Raw genomic sequence first — 6,047 nt, 5'->3', positions numbered from 1 at the left:
TGGTCTTATCGATAATTTTTTATTTTTGTTGTTATTGTCTGCGATCAGAGGCACAGTAATGTCTGTTGCTTTCTGCACAATCTGAAAGTATATTGCTTTGTGCTTGTAGAAGTACACAGAAGAAGAGCATTATTGTCCACAGGAAGATTTTTAACTTGCTCTGTAAATCCTTTCGTTTAGATGCGCTAAATATTATTATATTATTCTTTTCACTTTTTTTGTTTTCTTTCCCTGTACAAATCTTGGAACCAAAAAAATCTGTTTTGCGACTCTAATGTATCACAGCCATATTTATGATTAATTTAAGAGGGCTGTGATATTGTGCCAAACAGACCGCACACCAAGATTTAGCAGGAAGCAAAAACTACTGAATACGCTTTGAAAAAGATTTAAAAGAGACAACGTGAGGTTTTTTTAAAGCGGGAAAAGAGATGAATAAAAAAAAAAAAAAAAAGCGAAAGTACAAGGGGAAATGTTATTGCTAGCTTTATACAAATCACGGCGTCACAGTAACACTTTATTATTATTATTAAACAAGAGCATTTGACTTTCACTTAAAGCTTGAATTTTGCCAAATGACGAAACGTTTGGTGCTGTAACGCTTGTCGCAGAATACTGGACCTACAGGCTATATATGATGTTTATAATCATAAAGCTTAAACTGACTCAGTTATACGTATGTAATCAGCTTAAACTATAGAACACTGTTGTGCTACGGCGACTATCAGGTATGCTTTGCCATTGTTTTTAAGCTTTTGTTTTATTGAATGCAAACACACACACACATACCATTTTGTAGAACTACCGGCAGTACTTGTAATTGACATTTTGAGGACCTAAATGGATATCAATACCTGTATACGTTTGTTTATATTTGGTACTGAGTTATAAAGTAAATACAGTATATATATATATATATATATATATATATATATATATATATATATATATATATTTTGAATCACTTGAACGTTGTGAGACGAAAGAAGAAAGTCATGATGTGTGATGTTAAAGTCTGACAGAACTCCATTTTTCATGTGTAAAAGGTAAACAAAAATGTCACCGGTTTAATTTGATGTAGGTTTGTTTTTATTTCTTTAGGTCTGCCAGGTAGAAAAACACTTTGTTTCACAAAAAGTGAAGCTCTATGGCGCCTCATAGGGATGCACTTACTTTTGTGTTCATGAAAATTATTTTCTTTTATGTTTCTTCGCTTCCCCGAAAAGCGGGTCTGAATGGAACTATATAAACTGTTGTGTCTTTCTTCCAATGCGCAACTTTTTTTATTAGACATTTTGTTTTTGTTATTTAATATTATATATTGACTCCAAAATGCAATCAAGACTGTTAATTTCTATTTGTCCAACCAAAATTGTTGTTTTTAATTATTGTTGAACTATAATGTATGAGAAAAGCCAGGTGAAAACTTGCTTAGTGTAGAAAATCCTTGCTCGTGTCTGTAATTGTTGAGATTTTTTAAATGTTTTTATGCTACAGAATCATTCACTTTACCCTGGATACATATTTTTGTCTAATTTTGTCCTTTTCCACAGATGTTTCCTTTCTCCTTTTGTTTATTTCATTAAGCACATATTTTGTAAAGAAACGCGGATTGTTTGCGGGTTAAAACCTTGGAACAGCAGTATCTGTTCATATGCAGTGGAATATACAGAATATACTGAAGTGCTAATGATACAGAAGATGTGTAACCTCCCTTTACTCTCAGTGGACGAAGATCTATTTTAAGTCATAGATATATTCCTCCTCTTCCTGTCACTTTTACCTTCAAATCACTGTGGGAGGGGTTATGTTACGGAAAGATATATATATATCTATATATGTGGAGATTATATGAGATAAATATATATATAAATATATATATGAAGAATATATTATTTAACTAGTGGATTTAGGTTATGGATCACATTGACGGTCAGCTCCAAACCTCCTGGCGTGGTGGTTTATTTCCGTGAACTTTATCCTTCCTCTTTGGCTCTCTGTTCACGCTGTGTGCTTGCTCATGACACCATCCTGTTGTCTTGTTTGTTCTTTTGATACTATACCATCCTACTGATTTTACTGTAATGAATGAAACTCAAAAACTATGATGTATCATTTTAGAATTTAATGCTGTATTTGTTATATGGACAAGAAAAACAACATGAAAAAAAAAAACGAAGCAAAAACACTACAGATGTAAAGCAGAGGTTTTTTTTCCCCAGCTGTATTTTTTTACGCTGTTGCAAAAGGTTGTATTTTTCAATTTTCTCTCGAACTTTAACAGTGATGCAAAACTTTGGGCCGCGCCTCAGTGCCCTCCGAACACAAAGCAAATTCAGGTTACTCTTTTTACGTTTTTATCAAAGGTTTTCAAAGATGGAACTACATTCTCCTTTTTTCTGTCTGAATTGTACTACTGTTCCTCTCTATACTACATTTTAAGAATAAAACTTTGATATTGCTTTAACCTTTTTGTCCACTTATTTCTTGTAATGAGACCTTTGCTCATCTGATGATGGTCAGAACAAACTTGTCTTTCTTCATATCTATTTTTGACTCAAAGTAGCAAACCTTTTCTTTCCAAAGAGCTCAGACCATGAACCAATTTCTGATTATGTTTATCTTTTTTATGTATTGAACTGTGCTCTGTTACAAACAAAACCAAATATCGCCAGTACAGTTGACCAAATATTGCATTTAGTTAATAGATTACAAAACTTTCAGTTGTTCTGTACTACAGTCAAAAAATTTGCACAAAAAACAACCCATTTAGTCCACAGTTGTAACTCATGCACTATATTATTGCTATTTTCAAACACTGCACAGGGCTGAATTAACTACTGTGTTAGCTGTTGTGAATATGGAGCAGACAGACATCAGAGAGGGATGACAGGCTGCTCGTGCAGAAGGAAACGGTGCAAGTAGACGGCAAGTGTGGGTTTGGTCAAAGGGAGATGGGAGCACAGATGAAAGGACAGAGTTAACATGTTGCCATGTGAGGACGCCACAGGAGAGACATGAAGGGAAAGGTTCCTGCATGCCAAAAGACTGTAGGATGTTGCAAGAGTCAATATCAGATATGAGGTGAATGCATCAATTTGTAATACTAATGCATTTGCTTTGGCAGCTCAGTGTTTTTATTGCTTTATTTTTTTGTACATTACAAATGAAGTGTTGCTCTGAGTCAGTACACAGGATGTAAGAATGTTCTAGTGTTGTGAGAGCTGCAACCAAGTGTCAGAAAATGTATTACTAACTATCTGCATTGTACAGCAACAGTATGCACAGTGACACAGTTCTTACTGACACGCCTTTGATTAAAAGGTAATAACAGGGTTACAAAAAGCACTCAGTCATTTCTGGTGACGAGATGATATTTTCAGAAATTTACTGAGAGCTGTTTAAGTCTGATATACATGCATTTGCAAATAAACCTTTGAAGGAAGAAAAACATCCTCTGATGTTTCTCAGTTTCATAAATTGAGATATTAAATTGGATTTTTCTTTCTAGATAGTTTACATTTCTGGATTATGTTATAATAGAAAGGTTTTAGAGGACCATGAACCCACCCTGTGTCTAAAGGCCAAAGTGCTGCCATCTGCTGCTAAGATTCAGAACTAAAACCTCAGTTGGCTTAATGTCTGGGCCGACACTAGGTGGCAGCACTTCTCTTTACATTTCTTCTGCACGGTCAAACAGTCAATGCAGCTCCTGTACTGTCCCAGTTAGTTGGACCACTGGATGGAGGAATTGATCAATGCATTGATGAAATTTGGGTATTCTTACACTGGGATAGTTTTCATGACTCCTATGCACAAATTCTGTGCAATGTTTTCTGAGTGCCAGTAAGAACTTCATGTGATTGGTTTTGAATGTATGAATCCTCGAATACAAGCAGTGATTTGATCTTGGCTTTGAATTTGATTAAATTATATTGAATGATGAGTGAGTTATATAAGCTAGAGGAGTGATGCGTTTATGTACAGACAGCAGGATGCAAAACAAATAACAAGGCCACATAAAGCTTGGTTTAAACCCTTTCAAATCAAATCATTTTTTCCTATTTGTGGTCCGCCTGGTCTCCTTTTATAATGCAGACATTTATACAACGTTTATGCTGCAGTGATATCATGAATGTAGAAATAGTTATATGAACATAAAAAAAGAAAAACAAATATGTAAATTGAATCTGACATATTCATATATTCAAAACACACATAGCACTATATTGTGCAATACCTTTGACATTTGAAATGTGTTCTTGTAAGCATTTGTGATCAGGGGAATAAATAATTAATATTTAAGCCAAAACAGATCAAACAGTTACAATTCTTTCACCCAAGTCCCTTTTTATACTACTATTATTATTATTATTATTATTATTATTATTATTATTATTATTATTATTATTATTATATTATTTATTATTATTATTATTATTATAACTATTATTATTATTAGTTTATGGATCTTGGTATTGGATTTTATTATTATTTACCTGATGCAGCTATTTATTTGCTATGATAAATGTTATGACTGAGTGTTAATTCTTCTTACGAAATAAAAAAATCAAATTCAGAGAGAAGCCAAATAAAATGTGTGAAAACGGAATAACAACTATATATCCATCGATTATTCAGTACGCTCTTGGCGCGTGCCCTACAATACTATCCAGGTGCCCAAAAGGTGATCTGCACTTTATTTATTACTCTCACGATATTACACGCGGTTTGTCGGTTGCTGCCCAAACAGCACAGATCTACATGATACTATGATGGGATGTAAGAGTTGACTTATTCCACTGTGAGTGACTGATGGATCACTGTCACGCACTCACGCCAAGTCGACTAAATCCCCATGCAGCTTGGGAGAAATCTTGCCCTGAGCGTCAGCTAACAGCTAACAACAACAACAACAACAACAACAACAACAACAACAACAACAACAATAACATTCAACACGGATACATGGATGAAGAATCCCAGAAAACATTTGTTGTGGGAGTGAATAGTTTTATAAATAGCGGAGGCCATTTAAAGTGAGTGTCTGGACTTAAAAGTTTGAAACTACAAACTTTATTTCAAGTGTCACGTATTCTATGTACATGAAACGTGCCCTCTTCCACTCAAGTGTTTCAGAGAAATTCTAAAATAAAACGATAATAACTTATATGAAATAAGCTATACAATAAAATATCTGTGAGATATATTTCCTTTTTAATAACTTGTTGCATCCTTGTATTCAGAAACATACAGTTAAACATCAGTGCTGCTCAGCCAGTCGTGTAAACACATTTATGGTATGAAATCAGATTAGATATTCCTATTCCAAAGCATGCATGAAAATAATGAAAACGTCCTTTAGGAGCACAGACTGATGTACACAGATTGATTAGGTATCTGATGGTCCATGTTTCTATGACAATTGATCTGATTTTATCTGAATGGCTCGATGCGGTGGATTCTACCAGCTCTTTATCTGAAACAAAAGCAAAGAATGCATAGAAAGTAAAATCTCAAGTGTTTGTCACACAGATTTTCTGTGGTACATAGTCAATTCAAATGGTGCACAGTTCCTCAGTTTAATACAGGGTTTTATGTCTGCACGGGCTTGTGTCTTTGAGTGTATGTGTACACACACAGAAGCAGTCATCAAACATTGGCCTTGTGGGCAACACACACACACACACACACACACACTGCTCTATTCTTTCCTGTGTGTGTGTCTGTGCGTTCACGTGCATGTGTGTGCATGAGCCTCCTTCCCATTCACGGGCCCTTTTGTGTGGTTGTCTGTCAGCGGTGTTGTCTGCAGGCAGGCCCCCATTGTGTTGAACCACTGCTCCTTATTGACACAGGGCCCCTGGCACTTCGTGTTCCCATGGCCCCCAGCCACGGTCGGACGGAAGGCTGAAACCGGAGCCCCGGACCTGGGGTGAGTTTGTTTGCACTCTCCTTTCTCTCCCCTGGTGCTCCTGGAGCTCTCGTCCACGGGGACGGGGCTAAACGGATGGCGGCACAGTGCAAGTGTGTGTGTTGGTTGTTGT

The sequence above is a fragment of the Anoplopoma fimbria genome, chromosome 10, assembly GCF_027596085.1.
Source record: "Anoplopoma fimbria isolate UVic2021 breed Golden Eagle Sablefish chromosome 10, Afim_UVic_2022, whole genome shotgun sequence".
NCBI classification, from domain to species: Eukaryota; Metazoa; Chordata; class Actinopteri; order Perciformes; family Anoplopomatidae; genus Anoplopoma; species Anoplopoma fimbria.
This window is presented reverse-complemented; position numbering follows the sequence as displayed.